The sequence below is a fragment of the Lactuca serriola genome, chromosome 4, assembly GCF_051521515.1.
Source record: "Lactuca serriola cultivar US96UC23 chromosome 4, Lser_US96UC23_V15, whole genome shotgun sequence".
In the NCBI taxonomy this organism is placed as follows: domain Eukaryota; kingdom Viridiplantae; phylum Streptophyta; class Magnoliopsida; order Asterales; family Asteraceae; genus Lactuca; species Lactuca serriola.
The window spans coordinates 272382572-272409275 of NC_136411.1; positions in this window are offsets into that span (position 1 = coordinate 272382572).

The window sequence follows — 26704 nt, forward strand, 5'->3', positions numbered from 1 at the left end:
CTCTCTAACTCGTTCTGACTCACTGAGTCAACCATAACTCGGTCAGGACTACACACTGGGTGTCCTCAAGGACAATCTTCAAGCGACTCGTCGAGTCTGTTCATCAGACTCGGCGAGTCCATGCCATGCTCCAGCTAAAACTGGCTTTTGCGGTCAGATCCGTTCCATCCATTCATAGATCTGGCCTTCCCAAGCTTATTTGCCACGTAAAGTCTCAGTCTTGGTTGCCATGCAATGCGTACAAGGCTTATTTTGAGGAAACAACCTCTAATATGACCACCTTAGCTTCTAACTTAAAAGGATGGACATAAAGCTAGCCATATGGGGTCTCCTGGACCTGCTAAGGCCCAGATCTAGGTTCCATATCTCCATGGAACCTTTCATACTTCCACTTTAAGCCAAGAAATGCAAGAAGAAACCTTAGATTTGACACATCAACACAAAACACGAAGTTTGGCTCTGAAAGTTACCTCAAGAAGACTCCCTTGATGAATTAGCAACAGATCCAAGCTCCCCAACTCCTCAAGTTTGATCCTCTCCCTCCTTTCTTGCAATATCACACAAAATGGTGAACAAATGGCCTCCAAATACACTCACAAGGGCTCACAGTCGTATGGGGGCTCTTAGGGTTCAAGGAGGCCGCAAATGAGGGCCATAAGGTCCTTTAAATAGGGCTTAGGACCGGGAAATTAGGGTTTCATTAAACAGCGCAGACTCGCCGAGTCCATATCCTGGACTCGCCGAGTCCAGACGAATCCCGTGTCCAGAATCGCGACCCTACTCGGCGAGTCTGAGCTTCAACTCGCCGAGTCCCCTCTCAAAACACAAAATAATTAAACAATAAAGATACCTGAAAATTCCGGGTTGTTACAGTAGCAACTTCGTCGGAGGTTCGGGTGCGGAAATCGAGGTCGTCGGGACAGCTTCTGGTGCTTGGAAGTGTTTGGGAGTAAATGGAAGTTTGAGAAGGTGTGCTTAAAACTCGTAGCTTATGCCATCTATTTATAGGGATGGAGAGGTGAGTACACGGGGCGTAATCCTGGAGTACGCAGGGCGTACTCGCGTACGCTGCGCGTACCTCATTATGCTGGGTGTAAGAATGCATCATGGCTTACGACTCCAGCCTAGCTAGTGTAGAGCACTCGAGCCGATGGGACTCGACACTGGGCCTATTACGCGGGGCGTAATCCAGTCTGTCATCTTCTAAATTCCATAACTTTCGCGTATGAGCTCCGTTTTTCGCGTTCTTTATATCCATGTGTAGGGGAGATTACGCTCTACAACTTTCATTTAGACTCCGTCGGCTAGTTTTGACTTTATTTTCAATGATATATTTTTAATAGGCCGGGACTCCTAAAGTCCGTTAAAAATTCGTAGTTTCTTTATTCGATGTAGGTTTTCGTTTGTCTTTTTATCAATTTGCTCCTATTGTGGAGATCTTCAACTCCCATTTAGATTGCGTTAGCTAATTAACACTCGATCTTCAATTCAAGTTTTTAGCCCTCTACTACTGTTACGAAACTTTGAAAATTCGTAACTTCTTCATACGAGGTCCAAATTGGGCGATATTTTTATGTATGTTTACAGTTTAACGGACTCTACATCTTTTGTTTAGATACTTAAGGCTAAAATGCATTTTATTGAAATTTCACTTTTTACGTTAAATAGCGTTTTAACGGCGTGTCGTAAATATACGAGTGGTTATAATTTCTTCAATATAACCCGGTTTTGAACGTTCTTTATGTTTTTTGAAACCTTGGCATGTTATCTAATATTTAATGCATCCCAACTTAGATATTTGAACACTTTATTTTCAAGGTTAATTTAGTTGGTTCCAAATAGTTTTTGTTATATTTGACATTTGAGCGTTACACTGCTTTGGAAAAATATAGTGTTGTCACATCATCCCCCGTTAAGGGAATTTCGTCCCAAAATTTAATCTAAGATAGAGTTTACAGGTTAGGAAAAAGATGCGGGTATTTTTGTTTCATCTGATCCTCGCGTTCCCAGGTGTATTCAGGTCCTCGCTTGGCGTTCCAGCGGACCTTTACAATAGGTATGCGGCTTTGTTTAGTCCTTTTTATTTCCCGATCCATGATCTCTATGGGTTCCTCTACAAATTGGAGATTTTCATTTATTGCGATTTCGTCTAGAGGGATGACAAGGGTCTCATCGGACAAGCACTTCTTTAGGTTTGATACGTGAAAGGTAGGGTGTACGTTGTGGAGCTCCTGAGGTAATCTAAGTTTGTAAGCCACTGGACCGATCCTGGCAAGGATCTCGAATGGTCCGATGTATCTTGGGTTCAGTTTTCCGCACTTCCCGAAGCGTATTAACCCCTTCCAGGGCGAGACCTTTAGTAGGACTCGATCTCCGACCTGGAATTCCAAGGGTTTCCGTCTTTTATCTGCGTAACTCTTTTGTCTGTCCCTTGATGCTTTTAGACGTTCCCGAATCTAAACAATCTTCTCCGTAGTTTCCCGTATGATTTCTGGTCCAGTGAGCGTGTTGTCTGTTGCTTGTCCTTTTGCTAGTTGTGTGTCCCCCACTTCGGCCCAGCACAAAGGCGACCTGCATTTGCGGCCATAGAGGGCTTCGAACGGGGCAGCCTTGATGCTTGTGTGGTAGCTATTGTTGTACGAGAACTCGACCAAAGGTAGATGCGTGTCCCATGCCTTACCAAAATCGATTACGCAAGACCTCAACATATCTTCTAGGGTTTGTATGGTTCTCTCACTCTGGCCGTCGGTTTGTGGGTGATAAGCGGTACTCATGTCTAGCCTTGTCCCCAAAGCTTTTTGTAGCGACTGCCAGAACCTTGAGGTGAACCTACTATCTCGGTCCAAGATAATGGATATGGGCACACCATGTAGTCGTACAATTTCTCTGAGGTATGTCCTAGTTAGCTTCTCTAATTTATCCGTCTCTTTGATCGGTAGGAAGTGCGCTGATTTAGTTAACCTGTCGACAATCACCCAGATAGTGTCGAGTCCGTTTGCCGTTCTGGGTAGTTTGGTTATGAAATCCATGGTTATACGTTCCCACTTCCATTCTGGTATTTCTAGTTGTTGCAACAATCCTGAGGGCTTTTGGTATTCTATCTTGACCTTGGCGCACGTCAGACATTTACTCACGTAGGTAGCAATTTCAGCCTTCATGTTCGGCCACCAATACAACTTCTTGAGGTCGAGATACATCTTATCGGAGCCGGGGTGTATGGAGTATCGTGTTTTATGGGCTTCGTTCATGACGACTTCTCTGAATCCGCCAAACTTTGGCGTCCAGATCCGATCCATGAAGTAATGAACTCCATCATTCTTAACCTAAAACTTCTTATCCATTCCCCTTAAGGCTTCCCCTGCCACATTTACCGATGTTAAGGCTTCTATCTGGGCTTCCTTGATTTGTGTGGACAGGTGCGAATGGATTGTCATGGTTAAAGACTTCACTCTGCGTCCCGAGTATTCCTTCCGGCTGAGTGCATCGGCCACCACGTTAGCCTTTCCGGGATGATATCAAATCTCGCATTCATAATCATTTAGTAGTTCTACCCACCGTCTTTGTCTCATGTTGAGTTCTTTCTGGTTGAGGATATGTTGGAGGCTTTTATGGTCGGTGAAGATCGTACATTTCGTGTCGTAGAGATAGTGTCTCCATATCTTCAGAGCGAAGATGACTACTCCTAGCTCAAGATCGTGAGTTGTGTAGTTTACTTCATGCGTCTTTAGTTGCCTTGAGGCATAGGCGATGACCTTCCCTCGTTGCATCAGGACACACCCAAGTCCTTGGTTTGATGCATCACAATAGACCACGAAGTCCTCCGTCCCTTCGGGCAAGGTTAGGATGGGCGCACTACATAAGGCTCGCTTTAGCGTTTGAAACGAGGTGTCTTGTTTTTCTCTCCAGTCGAAGGTCACACTCTTCTGAGTTAGGGTGGTAAGTGGTTTGGCAATCTTCAAAAAGTTCTGTATGAACCTTCGGTAATACCCGGCAAGTCCCAAAAATTGTCGGATTTCTGTAGGGGTCCTTGGTGTCGTCCAACTTTCTATTGCCTTGATCTTAGAAGGATCCATGTGTATCCCCTCCTTGCTTACTACATGTCCTAGGAAATCCACTTTCCGAATCCAAAATTCGCACTTGGAAAATTTTGCGTAAAGTTTCTCTGCCCTCAACGTTTCCAAGACTTGGCGGAGGTGTTGGCTGTGTTCTTCCTGGCTTCTAGAATAGATGAGTATATCATCTATGAACACGATCATGAATTTATCCAGGAAGGGACGACATACTCGGTTCATCAAGTCCATGAACACCGCTGGAGCATTAGTCAGTCCGAAGGGCATTACTACAAACTCATAGTGGTCGTAATGTGTTCGGAAAGCTGTTTTGGGGATGTCTCCTTCCAGCACTCGTAGTTGGTGATAACCAGATCTTAGATCGATCTTTGAGAAGTAGCTTGCTCCCTGTAGTTGGTCGAACAGATCGTCTATGCGCGGTAAGGGATATCGGTTCTTGATCGTGAGTTTGTTCAGCTCCCGATAATCGATGCACATGCGAAAGGATCCATCCTTATTTTTCACGAATAGGACTGGTGCTCCCCATGGTGAGAAGCTCGGTCTGATGAATCCCTTGCTCAACAGCTCGTTTAATTGACTGGACAGTTCCTGCATCTCGGCTGGGGCTAAACGGTAAGGCGACTTTGCTACTGGGGTAGCTTCGGGGATTAAGTCGATTCTGAACTCAACTTGGCGCTCTGGTGGAATTCCTGGTAGATCTTCTGGGAAAATATCTGGGAAGTTGCAGACTTCCGGAATGTCTTTAATGTTCTTTGGTTCTTGTTTCTGGTCTATTACGTGGGCTAGAAAGGCATTGTATTCCTTACGAAGATATTTTTGTGCCTTAACACAGGAGATGATTTGTAAACTTGAACTAGGTTTGCACCATAAATGACAAGGGTTTTGCCGTTTGGCAGGTTGAGGCGAGCGACCTTTTCATGACAAAGTATGTCGGCATGGTGAAGGCTCAACTAGTCCATACCGATGATGACATCGAAACTTCTTATCGAAATGGGCATTAGGTCGATTTGGAATAAGTGTTCGTTTAAATTTAATGTGCATCCTACGTACATATCACTTGTGCTTTTCGTTTTACCGTTAGCCATTTCTATAGTGAATATTTTATCGAGTGGTTGGGGTCTTTGATTAAGTAAGTGTTTGAATTTATGACTCACAAAACTTTTCTCCGCACCGCAGTCAAAGAGTACGCATGCATAAATGTTGTTGAGGAGAAACGTACCCGTAACCACCGTTGGGTCGGCTATTGCTTCATTTTGGCCTATTGCCAGCACTCTCCCAACACCGCCAAAGTTCCTTGTCTTGGGGCAGTCCCTTTTGAAGTGCCCAGTTTCTCCACACCCATAACATGCCTGGCTTATCCCAGTACCAGGAAATTGAGTGACTGGTCGTGCTAGTGCCTTACAGAAACGGGCTGTGTGCCCTTTCTTGTCGCAGTTCTTACAATGCATCTCGCGGAAAATACCGTGGTGATGGTAGTTGCACTTGTTGCACTTGGGCAGATTCCCCGCATATGGTTTTGTTGGCGCAGGGGTAGCAGGAGTTGTGGTGGGAGTAGTAGCAGCATGAACCGCAACCATTTGTTTCTTTGAAGGTTCTTGCGAAGTTTGCCCCTTTCTCTTGTTCCAGAATTTCTTCTTGTTGTTGTTGTTGGCATTGATCTCGTTGTTGCTGTTCCCTTTGGTTGGTTTAGCCATGATAGCCGTGACTCCTTGACAGACACCATGATCAACGAGAGATTGCGCCAGTTCCTTAGCGCTGTCGAAGGTCATGGGTTTGGAAGCTAACACACTTCCTCGAAGTTGGGGTGATAGTCCCCAGATGTATCTCTCGACCTTTTGGCTTTCCAGGATTAACATTCCTGGGCAAAGTGTTATTACGTCACTGAACCTATTGGTGTAACCTGCTATGTCCGAGCCCACCATCGAAAGGCTCCACAGTTCCTGTTCAAGCTTCTGAATCTCGCCTCTTGGGCAGTATTCTCGAAGGAGCATTCGTTTCAAGTTTTCCCAACCCATGGAGTTCGCCACCACTAGGGTTAGTGTCTTGACGTGGCCGTTCCACCATGCCAGGGCGCGTTCAGAAAAAGTAAAAGCAGCAAACTTTACTTTGCTTTCTTCAGGGCATGCGCAAATTTCGAATACAGCTTCCGTTTTCTCTATCCATTGAGATAGAGCCAATACTCCCCCAGTCCCATAAAAGGGAATAGGTTTTCTGTTGGTGAAGTCTTTGTAAGTGAATACCCCTGAACGGCCTTGACCTTGGCCATTTGTAAAGCTGTTTGTTCCTCCCCCCGATCCGTTGTTGCTCATTTGAGCCATTGCTGCGGTTACAGCAGTCTGGAACATAACGGCATCCATAATTGGAGGAGGTGGTGAAGGTGGTGTTGAAGTTGAGTTTTTGCGTGTTGATCTACGAGGAGGCATGTTCTGGTAGAGAAAAAAATAAGAATGAATACTATAAGTTTCTAGTGTTTTGATAATCATGTGTTAGTTGTATCTTGTAATTTGTTTTGACTTTAGTTTATGGTTTCAAGGTAGGCATAATAATTTTAGTTAAAACCCATAAATTCCGAGAGGTATACAAAGAAGTATTTCATATTCATATATAGGTTACACCTGAGGTGTGTTACATTACGCTTCTTGTTTGGAAAATTTGACCTACCTAGAGGTCTCCGATTACAGATACAAAAGGAAATAAGGGAAGAAACTTTTATCCGAAATCCTATTTTATAACAAAATTGTTGGGGTTTGAACAAGCTCTACTTGCGGCGTGTTGCACGTTTGGAGCTAGATTCGGCATCCGACTGCTTGACCCCCATTAAGCGCCTCTCGAGATCTGCTTGTTGTTCCTTCATCTCTCTTATTTCTGCTAGTGCCGTTATCATTTGGTTCTGAAGCGTCCCTGTGTAGATTTGGGTATTCTCGTGTAGTCCTTCCAGACGGTGGATGTCTGCAGCGTTACCTTGAGTAGCAACATTGATCTCGCGAACTCCGGCTGCTTGCTTGTCCGTCTCGTATTTCTGGGTAGCTATAGCGTTCACAATAACAGGAAGTGCTCGATCAGCTGAGCCTCCCCCACTGACATTGTAAAAATCTCGGCACATGCCGAAGGGAGGGCGCACACCTTGCTGGCGGCTCCAGTAGTAGAGGTGGCTTCCCCACATGGGAATGGGTCCCGGTTGATATGGTCTGATTTCGGGAGGATGAAGGATGGGAGGGTCGATTACTTCTGGCTCGGAGTCTGTTCCACTAGAAATTTCCTCGACCTCTTCGTCGACTTCGAATTCCTCTCCAACTTCGACTTCGAATTCTTCTTCGATTTCCCCTTCGGGTTCTTCCTCGACCTCCTCTTCGATTTCCTCTGGGTCTTCTTCTATCTAGCCGCCGTTGCCTTGGTTTGGGTAGTAGGGATCTCCTGGTAAATGGAATCCGGCCATTTGTCTGTACTAGGATAGAGGTATGAGAATTTTATAAGAAAAGAAATTTCTATTTAACGACTTCCTATGTTTAACTATATTTTTACGGAGCGCAAAATATTTTATTGTACGATTATTTTTTAACAATACTCCTATAGTATTTTAAATTGGCGAATCTAAAATAATTTGTGTTTGGTAAGTTTTCGGCTTGTTGTCCACTATGACCATTCCCCGACGTACGTTGGTCAAATCTAGGATAAATATAGTTGATCAGGCTATATTTATTCTCGACCTGATTACATACCCCGAGGCCCAATCGTAGTGTCGCAACTTGCCTTAATACTTTTTAGAAAACTTGTCATGATACGAGATTAATGCATGCGAGTAAAAATGTATATTTTTAAAAGGAAGTATATTCTTCATGAAAACGTTTTGCCAGAGGGTTTTTGGTCCCCTTTGCATTTATAGTTTGTATATCTTATGTGGTTCGATATACTTAGTTCACTATAAACAATGCTCTGATACCAATCTGTCACACCCCCAAACCTTTGGCGGAAACATTCGGGGGTGGATGACTTCACGTAGTATCACAACAATTGAATATTGTAAATAAAGTAACACAACCATCATATATATAATAAAAACGTATATTGTTGCGTTATACATATTTGCAAAAGAATATTACAATATGATGATATACATATTTAATGATAAACGTTCTTAGCGTTCCTTCTTCAAAAGCTAGTGGTTACCTGTATTACTGATTCCCTGAGAAATACAAATGGTTTCGAAAAAGTGTCAACAATTAAGTTGGTGAGTTCATAAGTGTTTCGTATTGAAAAGTATGTCCTTTTAGTAGTAAATCGATGAACAAGGTTTTCAGAAAATCCAATATTTTCTATAAATGGTTTGAAAGGTTTCCAGAGTTGGTGTGCGTTAGTATGTTCCATGCTTGAATAATAATGATAAACTTTGAGCTAAAAATGATGTGGAAAAAACTGAATGCATATATGAATCTCGTAAATCAAACTTGTTTTTATACTTTTATGTGAGTTTTATAACCATACTATTGACACTGACGGCCTGTAACAACATTCTTCAGGTGTTGCAGTGTTATGACATTTGTCACCCCAGACCTGCCGGTCTAACTATAGCTAATAGTTTAGGTGCGGGGTTGTCAATCCCATATAGATCTATACATAAGTATCACGCTCTCCCTCCAAGAGATTATGGTATATAATACAGGACTTGAAATGCATACATACGAGTACGTTGAAGTTTGAATACCTCACATTACTTGGTATAAACAGATTTACGATAAGAAAGACTTTACTTCATTTGTCAAGATGTATATGTAAAATGTATGAATAACTTGTTAACTATACTCATTATAGTTTCTCAAAAAGTATGTTTCCATTTAGTAAGAATAACTTGATAATATAATAGCCCTTTAAACATAAAGATGTTTGTATCAATACCCTATAAGATAGATATTATAATTATGTTTATAAAATGATACTTTGACTTGTAATGTACTTGTATTTCCCCCCTAAAACATGAAAAGAATTGAAAAGTAGGGGTATGAACTCACTCGTTTGGTTTGAAGAGAGAGAGGCTAGAGTTGAGCAGAACTTCGACCGCGTAAAGTTGCGTTTTCAAGCTCCTCGTGACTCTCGGCAACGTAGCAACTTCGTCGGAGGTTCGGGTGCGGAAATCGAGGTCGTCGGGACAGCTTCTGGTGCTTGGAAGTGTGTGGGAGTAAATGGAAGTTTGAGAAGGTGTGCTTAAAACTCATAGCTTATGCCATCTATTTATAGGGATGGAGAGGTGAGTACGCGGGGCGTAATCCTGGAGTACGCAGGGCGTACTCGCGTACGCTGCGCGTACCTCGTTATGCTGGGCGTAAGAATGCGTCATGGCTTACGACTCCAGCCTAGCTAGTGTAGAGCACTCAAGCCGATGGGACTCGACACTAGGCCTATTACGCGGGGCGTAATCCAGTCTGTCATCTTCTAAACTCCGTAACTTTCGCGTACGAGCTCCGTTTTTCGCGTTCTTTATATCCATGCGTAGGGGAGATTACGCTCTACAACTTTCATTTAGACTTCGTCGGCTAGTTTTGACTTTATTTTCAATGATATATTTTTAATAGGCCGGGACTCCTAAAGTCCGTTAAAAATTCGTAGTTTCTTTATTCGATGTCGGTTTTCGTTTGTCTTTTTATCAATTTGCTCCTATTGTGGAGATCTTCAACTCCCATTTAGATTGCGTTAGCTAATTAACACTCGATCTTCAATTCAAGTTTTTAGCCCTCTACTACTGTTACGAAACTTTGAAAATTCGTAACTTCTTCATACGAGGTCCAAATTGGGCGATCTTTTTATGTATGTTTACAGTTTAACGGACTCTACATCTTTTGTTTAGATACTTAAGGCTAAAATGCATTTTATTGAAATTTCACTTTTTACGTTAAATAGCGTTTTAACAGCGTGTCGTAAATATACGAGTGGTTATAATTTCTTAAATATAACCCGGTTTTGAACGTTCTTTATGTTTTTGGAAACCTTGGCACGTTATCTAATATTTGATGTATCCCAACTTAGATATTTGAACACTTTATTTTCGAGGTTAATTTAGTTGGTTCCAAATAGTTTTTGTTATATTTGACATTTGAGCGTTACACTGCTTTGGAAAAATATAGGGTTGTCACAACATTACTATACATGCTAGATAGAGAGAGAGAACACACGTTACAGCTAGCACACACAGAACATTACAGTACACTACTATACTATTACATAGATATGTTTACATGATTACGTTTACATTATTACGTTCACATGATTACGTTTAGATGATTACACTTATATGAGTACGTTTACATAGGTACGTTTACATAAGTGCGTTTACATATACGATAATAGGACAGACATCACTAGGTGCTATAGCATGGAACGATTTCAGGATCTTACTATACCAATGAATCGCAACGCATTGTGATAGTTATATTGGGTATACATGATCATAGTAATGTGGATGTTCACGGCTTGCAAATATGCAGGGGTTGTGTATGGGTCCCAAAATCTCCTTGACAGGGGAGCGTCTAGCCTGGGATCTAGCCATCACATTATGCCTTATCCCTCAAATAAGGCAATATTAGTACAAAGGTAGTCACTTATTACAAATACTACAGTACTTACGAGATTACAGTAGGTTAAAGGTAGTTAGTACGGTTGTAGTTATTTGATACTACACCATAGTACTATTTCATTTTTCCATTACATTCACTTCGTGAACATTCACATGATGCACGGTAATGTAGAAGCTTTATTTTGAATAATGATAGTCGGATTTGGGAAAATACACACTCTTACAAGAGACACGCACAGAGATACTAGATGCCTTGGTAGAAGGATACTTTTAGTAGGAGACATATGGTTTTCTAGGAAACGTTTTCAAACTTACAGTTCATATACATACAAATACTTACTTACAAATTAAGACACTAAAATACTTATGATCTCACCAGCTTTAAAGCTGATACTCTCTTTCAAAATAACTTGTATCCTCAGGTCAACAGTAGACATGTACTGATGCAAGGTTTTGAGAAGATGGTGCTCGTTCAAGACTCGTCTTTCAATTTTTATTTATACTTTAGTGTTTATCATAATTTGACAGAACACACTTGTATTAAAATTATATTATTAATGCAATGGATGATGTTGTTGCTTGTTTACTACTTTTCATTGTTGTGATACTGTACATGACATCTTCCGCCCCAGAACGTTTCCGTCGTTCATGGTTTTGGGGTGTGACAACTGATCACCTATGTTTAATTATGGTTAGACCAATACACAGCTAAAATTAGATATGGTGTTTGATTGACAAAAACACCTGAAGATTCTAGAAGATTAAATATAGATCTCAGATCAGGATACCATCACCTCGGAGTACAAGAAGATGATGTTCTGAAGATAACCTTTTGGACTTGGTATGGTCATTAAGAGTTCTTACTTATTCCTTTTGATTGACCAACGCTCCAACAATGTTCATGGACCTCATGAACAGTGTTTGCAAACCGTACTTGATATATATATATATATATATATATATATATATATATATATGTGTGTGTGTGTGTGTGTGTGTGTGTGTGATAGTAGTTATCGATGATATATTTGATATATTCACCAACCATGGAAGAACACGATCAACACTTGCAAATAATCTTGGAACTACTAAGAAAAGAAAAGTTGTATGCCAAATTCTCCAAATGTGAATTTTGGATTAGAAAAGTACAAATTTTTAAGCCATGTAGTTAGCAACAAAGGGATTCGTGTCAAACCTCCAAGATTGTAGCAATTAAGAACTCGAAGAACCAAATACGCCAACATAAGTGTCTCAATTCTTAGGACTTGATGGCTATTACCGTACATTCATAAAGAATTTCTCCAAAATAGCCAAGACACTTACAACACTAGCCTAGAATGATGTGAAGTTCAACTGGGAAGACAAACAAGAAGCTGCTTTTCAGAAACTAAAGCAAATGTTGTGTAATGCACCAATCCTATCCCTTCCAAATGGGACAGAAGATTTAGTCATATGCTGCGACACAATAAATCAAGGATTGGGATGTGTGTTGATGCAAAGAGGAAAAGTTATTGCTTACACATCTCGACAACTTAAGGTGCGTGAGAATAATTATACTACCCATGACGTTGAATTGGGAGCTGTAGTTTTTACACTGAGAAGTTGGAGGCACACAACTGGCCAGAGAACATATAGGTCATACCATATGTGCCGAGTTAGAAATAATCCACGAGACAACTCAAAAGATCGTGCAAATTAAGGATTGATTGAAGACAACACGTGATCGTCAGAAGAGTTATGCTGACGTAAGACGTAAGCCTTTGGAATTCCAAGTTCGAGATGGAGTAATGTTGATGGTCTCTCCTTGGAAAGTCGTGATTTGATTCGGGAAACGAGGCAAACTAAACCCACGGTATATAGGACTTTTGAAATGCTAAATAATTAGTTATGTCGCATATCAACTTAAGAGCTAAGCAATATACACAATGTTTTCCCCAACTAATTAATAGTTCCTCGTCCACAAGATAAATTTCGGGACGAAATTATTTCAACGGGGGGAGAATGTAACACCCGTCAAAATTAGGTCAAGGATAGTTCCCATAAATATAACAAACACACATTATAATCAATTTATTTTGATTTTTAACGATATTTACATTCATCACTACAAGTCTACACAATTCCAAAAATATATAGAAGGTCTAAATGTGACTTCGCAGGAAGAAGTTATGATAAATTCTATCACTATAGCCTTTGTAACAGGTTGAATTTAAAATAGACTTAGAACTAGCCATTGGAGTCTAAAAAGAAGTTATAGTACTCGGAAATACCTACGCGTGGATATAAAGAACGTCAAAAACAGAGTTTGTATGCAAAAAGTTATGACCTTCCGAAGATGCAGCTGTCTAAGGGCACGACACAAGGCAGAAACCAGAGCCGCCTTAAGTCACGACGTGGAACTTAAGTTCACGACGTGAAACATGTCTGGGACACTAATCGGGGCTAGAAAACACGTGTTAAAGCTACGGGGTGACTCATGGATGGCCACGACGTGACCCTAGGTATGCCACGACGTGAAATGGCCCAAAACAGCTTATAAATAGCAATTTCGACCCCAAGGATCATTACACCATTTCTACTTTCTTTCTTTCTCGTTTGTTGAAGACGTTTCGCTTCCCGAGCCCAATGATCGCGAACCGCTGACTATTTTCAGTTAGATTTTGTCAAAGTACGATATTAAGGTGAGTTTCAGGGCCCCAATTTCTAATATTTTCGGGGGAAAACACATGCTAAATATTGTATATACGTTAATATTATGTCTATATGATAGTATATATACTATGTGTGATATAGCCTCGATGCTATACTCGAGAGTTATATATATTGATTTCTAAGTATGTTATTATTTTAGGTTTTATGTCAAGATAAAACTAGGAACGTTATATGTTGTTATTGGTTTTATGTCAAGATAAAACCTGGTTTTACCTCAAGTTATTGTTGTTATACTGCCTAAATGTTATGAAGTTAGGAGTAATGTTTAAAAGCATAGTCTAGTAACTTAGGTTTTTTGACACGAAAATGCTTTTGTTGTTAGAACTATAGAACACCGTCAAAGTTTACATGAGCTATTGTATTCATCATCTAAGATTGGGGATCTTAGTGGAAGTCCTCTGACCTTTAACCGTTAATCTCGTGTAAGCGAGGAAGTAGTGTATGGATCTAAGTGGGTTAACACCCTATCCATGGTTTTTGGGTACAACCCAAACGGTTTTACGGTGGACTATAGATATATACGGGTCCTTTGACAACCCCACCCGTGGCTGCTAGCTCCAACCCAACATTATTCGGGTGACGAACTTGCCTAATTTGCTGCCTTCCGACGTCGATGAAGCGTGCGGAAACTACCGCAAGGTGTGATCCTTGTACTACCGCAAGGTGTGATTTTTGTACTACCGCAAAGTGTGATCGTTGTACTACCGCAAGGTGTGATCCTTGTACTACCACAAGATGTGATCCTTGTACTACCGCAAGGTGTGATCCTTGTACTACCACAAGATGTGATCCTTGTGCTGCCGCAAGGTGTGATCCTTGTACTACCACAAGATGCGATCCTTGTAATAATAACCAGAGGTATAAAACTAAGTCATACAAGTCGTAGCTACAAACTCATGGTAGCATAACTTTAGAAGCATTATACTTTGTCGATATACAAGTATGAATGTTAAGTATAAGTTTTCCAAAGACTTTATACTCTAAGTATGAGAATCTAGTAGGTATATTACTTGTATATTAAGTAGACCACTATACCTATCCTACTTACTCGTCTAGAATTGAAATAAATGTATACGTAGCACTTTTACTCGTATAGAATTGAAATAAGATTTATACGTAGCAACTTAGTTTGTATGGAATTACAAACATTTATACTTATACTGTAGGTTCAAAGAACGTTTAGGTATAACACTTATTTGGTAGGTAAATCATTATACCTAGGATATATATACTATATGTTTGAGAGTCAAAATGATACTTTCAAAACTGTACTTTTTGAACTTGGAAAATGTATTATTTTTATATGGAGTCAAAACCTGTGAGCTCACCAACATTATGTTGACGTATTTTTAATGCATGTGTTTTCAGGAAGTTGATAACTGTGATACGAGAAATGACGTTACACCGCCCGGTGCTTCCGCCGACGGCCGGGGTGTGACAGATTGGTATCAGAGCTATTAACTATAGCGAATTAGTACTTTCTTAGGAAAGGACGACTATAGTTTTGAGCTTACTCTGTTAGGTTTAGGTATATCCCTTAGCCTACAATATAAAGTATTATTGAATATTCTATTGAAGGACTACTTACGGGAGCGGTGACTGGATAAACATGTCGATTAGGGTTGGTGGATTTCAGAACGACTGTAGGCTAAAATGATCCTGCCCACCGACTGTCCTGACTGGCCGGTGCCTTATCGGCTAGACCTGAAGTAACAAACAATAATTAATAATACTCGTGAATACAACAAACACAAAGATATAGATTTATGTATGAACTCAGTCCTGAGATAAGAACACACGTATATTACCCAAAAAATATAGAAAACTCAAACCCTCGATAAGAATTCAATGCAAGGTTTTAGGTCAGACTACTTAGTCGAGTTTTATTGTACATGGTATGAACCACAAATAAACGTAAACTGACCACCTGTGTTTAATTATGGTTAGACCAATGCACAACTAAAATTAGATATGGTGTTTGATAGACAGAAACACCTGAAGATGATGTTCCGAAAACAACATTTTGGAATTGGTATGGTCATTAAGAGTTCTTACTTATGCCTTTGGATTGACCAACGCTCCAACAATGTTCATGGACCTCATGAATAGTGTTTGCAAACCGTACTTGGATATATATATATATATATATATATATGTGTGTGTGTGTGTGTGTCTGTGTGTGATAGTAGTTATCGATGATATATTGATATATTCACCAACCAAGGAAGAACACAGTCAACACTTGCAAATAATCTTGGAACTACTTAGAAAAGAAAAGTTGTACGCCAAATTCTCCAAATGTGAATTTTGGATTAGAAAAGTACAAATTTTTAAGCCATGTAGTTAGCAACAAAGGGATTCATGTCGAACCCTCCAATATTGAAGCAATTAAGAACTGGAAGCACCAAACACGCCAACATAAGTGTGTCAATTCTTAGGACTTGATGGCTATTACCGTAGATTCATAAAGAATTTCTCCAAAATACCCAAGCCGCTTACACCACTAGCCTAGAATGATGTGAAGTTCAACTGGGAAGACAAACAAGAAGCTGCTTTTCAGAAACTAAAGCAAATGTAGTGTAATGCACCAATCCTATCCCTTCCAGGTGGGACAGAAGATTTATTCGTATACTGCGACACATCAAATCAAGGATTGGGATGTGTGTTGATGCAAAGAGGAAAAGTTATTGCTTACACATCTCGAAAACTTAAGGTGCGTGAGAATAATTATACTACCCATGACGTTGAATTGGGAGCTGTAGTTTTTACAATGAGAAGTTGGAGGCACACAACTGGCCAGAGAACATATAGGTCATACCATATGTGCCGAGTTAGAAATAATCCACGAGACAACTCAAAAGATCGTGCAAATTAAGGATCGATTGAAGACAACATGTGATCGTCAGAAGAGTTATGTTGACGTAAGACGTAAGCCTTTGGAATTCCAAGTTCGAGATGGAGTAATGTTGATGGTCTCTCCTTGGAAAGTCGTGATTTGATTCGGGAAACGAGGCAAACTAAACCCACGGTATATAGGACTTTTGAAATTCTAAATAATTAGTTATGTCGCATATCAACTTAAGAGCTAAGCAATATACACAATGTTTTCCCCAACTAATTAATAGTTCCTCGTCCACAAGATAAATTTCGGGACGAAATTATTTCAACGGGGGGAGAATGTAACACCCGTCAAAATTAGGTCAAAGATAGTTCCCATAAATATAACAAACACACATTATAATCAATTTATTTTGATTTTTAACGATATTTACATTCATCACTACAAGTCTACACAATTCCAAAAATATATAGAAGGTCTAAATGTGACTTCGCAGGAAGAAGTTATGATAAATTCTATCACTATAGCCTTTGTAACAGGTGGAATTTAAAATAGACTTAGAACTAGCCATTGGAGTCTAAAAAGAAGTTATAGTACTCGGAAATACCTACGCGTGGATATAAAGAATGTCAAAAACAGAGTTCGTATGCAAAAAGTTATGACCTTCCGAAGATGCAGCTGTCTAAGGGCACGACACAAGGCAGAAACCAGAGCCGCCTTAAGTCACGACGTGGAAGTTAAGTTCACGACGTGAAACGTGTCTGGGACACTAATCGGGGCTAGAAAACACGTGTTAAAGCTACGGGGTGACTCATGGATGGCCACGACGTGACCCTAGGTATGCCACGACGTGAAATGGCCCAAAACAGCTTATAAATAGCAATTTCGACCCCAAGGATCATTACACCATTTCTACTTTCTTTCTTTCTCGTTTGTTGAAGACGTTTCGCTTCCCGAGCCCAGTGATCGCGAACCGCTGACTATTTTCAGTTAGATTTTGTCAAAGTACGATATTAAGGTGAGTTTCAGGGCCCCAATTTCTAATATTTTCGGGGGAAAACACATGCTAAATATTGTATATACGTTAATATTATGTCTATATGATAGTATATTAGTATCAACGTAGACAATTATATTAACCGGGATATAGTTGTTTAAATATAATATTTTGAATATATACAACTATTATCAACTTGTTAACATGTTATTATACTAATGTAGACCTTGAGTTATACTCAGGAGTTCTATATATACTATGTGTGATATAGCCTCGATGCTATACTCGAGAGTTATATATATTGATTTCTAAGTATGTTATTATTTTAGGTTTTATGTCAAGATAAAACTAGGAACGTTATATGTTGTTATTGGTTTTATGTCAAGATAAAACCTGGTTTTACCTCAAGTTATTGTTGTTATACTGCCTAAATGTTATGAAGTTAGGAGTAATTTAAAAGCATAGTCTAGTAACTTAGGGTTTTTGACACGAAAATGCTTTTTGTTGTTAGAACTATAGAACACCGTCAAAGTTTACATGAGCTATTGTATTCATCATCTAAGATTGGGGATCTTAGTGGAAGTCCTCTGACCTTTAATCGTTAATCTCGTGTAAGCGAGGAAGTAGTGTATGGATCTAAGTGGGTTAACACCCCATCCATGGTTTTTGGGTACAACCCAAACGCTTTTACGGTGGACTATAGATATATACGGGTCCTTTGACAACCCCACCCGAGGCTGCTAGCTCCAACCCAACATTATTCGGGTGACGAACTTGCCTAATTTGCTGCCTTCCGACGTCGATGAAGCGTGCGGAAACTACCGCAAGGTGTGATCCTTGTACTACCGCAAGGTGTGATTTTTGTACTACCGCAAAGTGTGATCGTTGTACTACCGCAAGGTGTGATCCTTGTACTACCACAAGATGTGATCCTTGTACTACCGCAAGGTGTGATCCTTGTACTACCACAAGATGTGATCCTTGTGCTGCCGCAAGGTGTGATCCTTGTACTACCACAAGATGCGATCCTTGTAATAATAACCAGAGGTATAAAACTAAGTCATACAAGTCGTAGCTACAGACTCATGGTAGCATAACTTTAGAAGCATTATACTTTGTCGATATACAAGTATGAATGTTAAGTATAAGTTTTCCAAAGACTTTATACTCTAAGTATGAGAATCTAGTAGGTATATTACTTGTATATTAAGTAGACCACTATACCTATCCTACTTACTCGTCTAGAATTGAAATAGATGTATACGTAGCACTTTTACTCGTATAGAATTGAAATAAGATTTATACGTAGCAACTTAGTTTGTATGGAATTACAAACATTTATACTTATACTGTAGGTTCAAAGAACGTTTAGGTATAACACTTATTTGGTAAGTAAACCATTATACCTAGGATATATATACTAAATGTTTGAGAGTCAAAATGGTACTTTCAAAACTATACTTTTTGAACGTGGAAAATTTATTATTTTATCTGGAGTCAAAACCTGTCAGCTCACCAACATTATGTTGACGTATTTTCAATGCATGTGTTTTCAGGAAGTTGATAACTATGATACGAGAAATGACGTTACACCGCCCTGTGCTTCCGCCGACGGCCGGGGTGTGACAGATTGGTATCAGAGTTATTAACTAAGCGAATTAGTACTTTCTTAGGAAAACACGACTGTAGTTTTGAGCTTACTCTATTAGGTTTAGGTATATCCCTTAGCCTACAATATAAAGTATTATTGAATATTTTACTGAAGGACTACTTACGGGAGCGGTGACAGGATAGACATGTCGATTTGGGTTGGTGGATTTCAGAACGACTGTAGGCTAAAATGATCCTGCCCACCGACTGTCCTAACTGGCTGGTGCCTTATCGGCTAGACCTGAAGTAACAAACAATAATTAATAATACTCGTAAATACAACAAACACAAAGATACAGAGTTATGTATGAACTCAGTCCTGCGATAAGAACATACGTATATTACCCAAAAAATATAGAAAACCCAAACCCTCGATAAGAATTCAACGCAAGGTTTTAGGTCAGACTACTTAGTCGAGTTTTATTGTACATGGTATGAACCACAAATAAACGTAAACTGACCACCTATGTTTAATTATGGTTAGACAAATGCACAACTAAAATTAGATATGGTGTTTGATAGACAGAAACACCTGAAGATGATGTTCCGAAAACAACATTTTGGAATTGGTATGGTCATTAAGAGTTCTTACTGATACCTTTGGTTTGACCAACGCTCCAACAATGTTCATGGACCTCATGAATAGTGTTTGCAAACCGTACTTGGATATATATATATATATATATATATATATATATATATATATATGTGTGTGTGTGTGTGTGTGTGTGTGTGATAGTAGTTATCGATGATATATTGATATATTCACCAACCAAGGAAGAACACAGTCAACACTTGCAAATAATCTTGGAACTACTAAGAAAAGAAAAGTTGTACGCCAAATTCTCCAAATGTGAATTTTGGATTAGAAAAGTACAAATTTTTAAGCCATGTAGTTAGCAACAAAGGGATTCATGTCGAACCCTCCAATATTGAAGCAATTAAGAACTGGAAGCACCAAAGACGCCAACATAAGTGTGTCAATTCTTAGGACTTGATGGCTATTACCGTAGATTCATAAAGAATTTCTCCAAAATACCCAAGCCGCTTACACCACTAGCCTAGAATGATGTGAAGTTCAACTGGGAAGACAAACAAGAAGCTGCTTTTCAGAAACTAAAGCAAATGTAGTGTAATGCACCAATCCTATCCCTTCCAGGTGGGACAGAAGATTTATTCGTATACTGCGACACATCAAATCAAGGATTGGGATGTGTGTTGATGCAAAGAGGAAAAGTTATTGCTTACACATCTCGACAACTTAAGGTGCGTGAGAATAATTATACTACCCATGACCTTGAATTGGGAGCTGTAGTTTTTACAATGAGAAGTTGGAGGCACACAACTGGCCAGAGAACATATAGGTCATACCATATGTGCCGAGTTAGAAATAATCCACGAGACAACTCAAAAGATCGTGCAAATTAAGGATCGATTGAAGACAACATGTGATCGTCAGAAGAGTTATGCTGACGTAAGACGTAAGCCTTTGGAATTCCAAGTTCGAGATGGAGTAATGTTGATGGTCTCTCCTTGGAAAGTCGTGATTTGATTCGGGAAACGAGGCAAACTAAACCCACGGTATATAGGACTTTTGAAATTCTAAATAATTAGTTATGTCGCATATCAACTTAAGAGCTAAGCAATATACACAATGTTTTCCCCAACTAATTAATAGTTCCTCGTCCACAAGATAAATTTCGGGACGAAATTATTTCAACGGGGGGAGAATGTAACACCCGTCAAAATTAGGTCAAAGATAGTTCCCATAAATATAACAAACACACATTATAATCAATTTATTTTGATTTTTAACGATATTTACATTCATCACTACAAGTCTACACAATTCCAAAAATATATAGAAGGTCTAAATGTGACTTCGCAGGAAGAAGTTATGATAAATTCTATCACTATAGCCTTTGTAACAGGTGGAATTTAAAATAGACTTAGAACTAGCCATTGGAGTCTAAAATGAAGTTATAGTACTCGGAAATACCTACGCGTGGATATAAAGAATGTCAAAAACAGAGTTCGTATGCAAAAAGTTATGACCTTCCGAAGATGCAGCTGTCTAAGGGCACGACACAAGGCAGAAACCAGAGCCGCCTTAAGTCACGACGTGGAAGTTAAGTTCACGACGTGAAACGTGTCTGGGACACTAATCGGGGCTAGAAAACACGTGTTAAAGCTACGGGGTGACTCATGGATGGCCACGACGTGACCCTAGGTATGCCACGACGTGAAATGGCCCAAAACAGCTTATAAATAGCAATTTCGACCCCAAGGATCATTACACCATTTCTACTTTCTTTCTTTCTCGTTTGTTGAAGACGTTTCGCTTCCCGAGCCCAGTGATCGCGAACCGCTGACTATTTTCAGTTAGATTTTGTCAAAGTACGATATTAAGGTGAGTTTCAGGGCCCCAATTTCTAATATTTTCGGGGGAAAACACATGCTAAATATTGTATATACTTTAATATTATGTCTATATGATAGTATATTAGTATCAACGTAGACAATTATATTAACCGGGATATAGTTGTTTAAATATAATATTTTGAATATATACAACTATTATCAACTTGTTAACATGTTATTATACTAATGTAGACCTTGAGTTATACTCAGGAGTTCTATATATACTATGTGTGATATAGCCTCGATGCTATACTCGAGAGTTATATATATTGATTTCTAAGTATGTTATTATTTTAGGTTTTATGTCAAGATAAAACTAGGAACGTTATATGTTGTTATTGGTTTTATGTCAAGATAAAACCTGGTTTTACCTCAAGTTATTGTTGTTATACTGCCTAAATGTTATGAAGTTAGGAGTAATTTAAAAGCATAGTCTAGTAACTTAGGGTTTTTGACACGAAAATGCTTTTTGTTGTTAGAACTATAGAACACCGTCAAAGTTTACATGAGCTATTGTATTCATCATCTAAGATTGGGGATCTTAGTGGAAGTCCTCTGACCTTTAACCGTTAATCTCGTGTAAGCGAGGAAGTAGTGTATGGATCTAAGTGGGTTAACACCCCATCCATGGTTTTTGGGTACAACCCAAATGCTTTTACGGTGGACTATAGATATATACGGGTCCTTTGACAACCCCACCCGAGGCTGCTAGCTCCAACCCAACATTATTCGGGTGACGAACTTGCCTAATTTGCTACCTTCCGACGTCGATGAAGCGTGCGGAAACTACCGCAAGGTGTGATTTTTGTACTACCGCAAAGTGTGATCGTTGTACTACCACAAGATGTGATCCTTGTACTACCGCAAGGTGTGATCCTTGTACTACCACAAGATGTGATCCTTGTGCTGCCGCAAGGTGTGATCCTTGTACTACCACAAGATGCGATCCTTGTAATAATAACCAGAGGTATAAAACTAAGTCATACAAGTCGTAGCTACAGACTCATGGTAGCATAACTTTAGAAGCATTATACTTTGTCGATATACAAGTATGAATGTTAAGTATAAGTTTTCCAAAGACTTTATACTCTAAGTATGAGAATCTAGTAGGTATATTACTTGTATATTAAGTAGACCACTATACCTATCCTACTTACTCGTCTAGAATTGAAATAGATGTATACGTAGCACTTTTACTCGTATAGAATTGAAATAAGATTTATACGTAGCAACTTAGTTTGTATGGAATTACAAACATTTATACTTATACTGTAGGTTCAAAGAACGTTTAGGTATAACACTTATTTGGTAAGTAAACCATTATACCTAGGATATATATACTAAATGTTTGAGAGTCAAAATGGTACTTTCAAAACTATACTTTTTGAACGTGGAAAATTTATTATTTTTATCTGGAGTCAAAACCTGTGAGCTCACCAACATTATGTTGACGTATTTTCAATGCATGTGTTTTCAGGAAGTTGATAACTATGATACGAGAAATGACGTTACACCGCCCTGTGCTTCCGCCGACGGCCGGGGTGTGACAGATTGGTATCAGAGCTATTAACTAAGCGAATTAGTACTTTCTTAGGAAAACACGACTGTAGTTTTGAGCTTACTCTGTTAGGTTTAGGTATATCCCTTAGCCTACAATATAAAGTATTATTGAATATTCTACTGAAGGACTACTTACGGGAGCGGTGACAGGATAGACATGTCGATTTGGGTTGGTGGATTTCAGAACGACTGTAGGCTAAAATGATCCTGCCCACCGACTGTCCTAACTGGCTGGTGCCTTATCGGCTAGACCTGAAGTAACAAACAATAATTAACAATACTCGTAAATACAACAAACACAAAGATACAGAGTTATGTATGAACTCAGTCCTGCGATAAGAACATACGTATATTACCCAAAAAATATAGAAAACCAAAACCCTCGATAAGAATTCAACGCAAGGTTTTAGGTCAGACTACTTAGTCGAGTTTTATTGTACATGGTATGAACCACAAATAAACGTAAACTGACCACCTATGTTTAATTATGGTTAGACAAATGCACAACTAAAATTAGATATGGTGTTTGATAGACAGAAACACCTGAAGATGATGTTCCGAAGACAACATTTTGGAATTGGTATGGTCATTAAGAGTTCTTACTGATACCTTTGGTTTGACCAACGCTCCAACAATGTTCATGGACCTAATGAATAGTGTTTGCAAACCGTACTTGGATATATATATATATATATATATATATGTGTGTGTGTCTGTGTGTGATAGTAGTTATCGATGATATATTGATATATTCACCAACCAAGGAAGAACACAGTCAACACTTGCAAATAATCTTGGAACTACTTAGAAAAGAAAAGTTGTACGCCAAATTCTCCAAATGTGAATTTTGGATTAGAAAAGTACAAATTTTTAAGCCATGTAGTTAGCAACAAAGGGATTCATGTCGAACCTTCCAATATTGAAGCAATTAAGAACTGGAAGCACCAAACACGCCAACATAAGTGTGTCAATTCTTAGGACTTGATGGCTATTACCGTAGATTCATAAAGAATTTCTCCAAAATACCCAAGCCGCTTACACCACTAGCCTAGAATGATGTGAAGTTCAACTGGGAAGACAAACAAGAAGCTGCTTTTCAGAAACTAAAGCAAATGTAGTGTAATGCACCAATCCTATCCCTTCCAGGTGGGACAGAAGATTTATTCGTATACTGTGACACATCAAATCAAGGATTGGGATGTGTGTTGATGCAAAGAGGAAAAGTTATTGCTTACACATCTCGACAACTTAAGGTGCGTCAGAATAATTATACTACCCATGACCTTGAATTGGGAGCTGTAGTTTTTACAATGAGAAGTTGGAGGCACACAACTGGCCAGAGAACATATAGGTCATACCATATGTGCCGAGTTAGAAATAATCCACGAGACAACTCAAAAGATCGTGCAAATTAAGGATCGATTGAAGACAACATGTGATCGTCAGAAGAGTTATGCTGACGTAAGACGTAAGCCTTTGGAATTCCAAGTTCGAGATGGAGTAAGGTTGATGGTCTCTCCTTGGAAAGTCGTGATTTGATTCGGGAAACGAGGCAAACTAAACCCACGGTATATAGGACTTTTGAAATTCTAAATAATTAGTTATGTCGCATATCAACTTAAGAGCTAAGCAATATACACAATGTTTTCCCCAACTAATTAATAGTTCCTCGTCCACAAGATAAATTTCGGGACGAAATTATTTCAACGGGGGGAGAATGTAACACCCGTCAAAATTAGGTCAAAGATAGTTCCCATAAATATAACAAACACACATTATAATCAATTTATTTTGATTTTTAACGATATTTACATTCATCACTACAAGTCTACACAATTCCAAAAATATATAGAAGGTCTAAATGTGACTTCGCAGGAAGAAGTTATGATAAATTCTATCACTATAGCCTTTGTAACAGGTGGAATTTAAAATAGACTTAGAACTAGCCATTGGAGTCTAAAAAGAAGTTATAGTACTCGGAAATACCTACGCGTGGATATAAAGAATGTCAAAAACAGAGTTCGTATGCAAAAAGTTATGACCTTCCGAAGATGCAGCTGTCTAAGGGCACGACACAAGGCAGAAACCAGAGCCGCCTTAAGTCACGACGTGGAAGTTAAGTTCACGACGTGAAACGTGTCTGGGACACTAATCGGGGCTAGAAAACACGTGTTAAAGCTACGGGGTGACTCATGGATGGCCACGACGTGACCCTAGGTATGCCACGACGTGAAATGGCCCAAAACAGCTTATAAATAGCAATTTCGACCCCAAGGATCATTACACCATTTCTACTTTCTTTCTTTCTCGTTTGTTGAAGACGTTTCGCTTCCCGAGCCCAGTGATCGCGAACCGCTGACTATTTTCAGTTAGATTTTGTCAAAGTACGATATTAAGGTGAGTTTCAGGGCCCCAATTTCTAATATTTTCGGGGGAAAACACATGCTAAATATTGTATATACGTTAATATTATGTCTATATGATAGTATATTAGTATCAACGTAGACAATTATATTAACCGGGATATAGTTGTTTAAATATAATATTTTGAATATATACAACTATTATCAACTTGTTAACATGTTATTATACTAATGTAGACCTTGAGTTATACTCAGGAGTTCTATATATACTATGTGTGATATAGCCTCGATGCTATACTCGAGAGTTATATATATTGATTTCTAAGTATGTTATTATTTTAGGTTTTATGTCAAGATAAAACTAGGAACGTTATATGTTGTTATTGGTTTTATGTCAAGATAAAACCTGGTTTTACCTCAAGTTATTGTTGTTATACTGCCTAAATGTTATGAAGTTAGGAGTAATGTTTAAAAGCATAGTCTAGTAACTTAGGGTTTTTGACACGAAAATGCTTTTGTTGTTAGAACTTGTAACACCGAAAATTTTAAAATAATTTTTCACAATTTATAAAAACATTTCTCATTAATTTTTCATAAAAGCATCAGGTTTAAATCTCAATTCACATTACACAAAATCCCAAGATCAATGTAAATATATCAAAGTCCCCTGCGTGTGTACAGATCAAGCCGGCGCCTTCCCACGGTCATCGCTAGTACCTGAAACAACAACACCAACACTGTAAGCACAAAGCTTAGTGAGTTCCCCAAAATACCACATAAACACATATTAGCCACTCGAGGCTATAACTCTATGGGTCCGTGCACCCAACTCTGTGAACCCTCGGGTTCTAACTCTAGGAACCTTCCGGTTCCAACTCTGTAATCATGTACAGCATAAATCACATAGAAATAATGCAGTACAACACATAACATACATACACTAACACATAACTCTGATTACCTACTCAAGGTAAAGTATGGTGAGAAGACTCACCTCGCGGATCTCGATGACTCACAAATTCCTGAATCCCTCGTGCCCGATCCTCCGAGCTATAATCCTCCTATAACATCATATGTCTCTAATTAACACTTTTTATCTCTAAGGTTGACTATCCCTAAGAAGTCAACACAGGTCAACTCTGGTCAATGGTCAACGGTCAACTTTGACCGGACTCGGCGAGTGCACGAGGGCAACTCGGCGAGTCTAGACGTTTTCACCAACTCTCTAGGATTCCCTTCTTACACGTTGAGTACTCCCCCTGACTCGACGAGTTCCACCTGGAAGAATCGCGGGGCCACCCCGACTCAACTCGCCGAGTCTCAAGAACGACTCGGCGAGTCCCAGCTCGACTCAGACCACTTGACAACCCTCTCTAACTCGCCCTGACTCACTGGGTCAATCCATGACTCGACTGGACCACTCACTGGTTGGTCCAAGGCAATCTTCAAGCTACTCGCCGAGTTTGCTCATCGGACTCGGCGAGTCCATGCCATGCAATCACTCAAACTTGCTCCTAAGGTCAGATC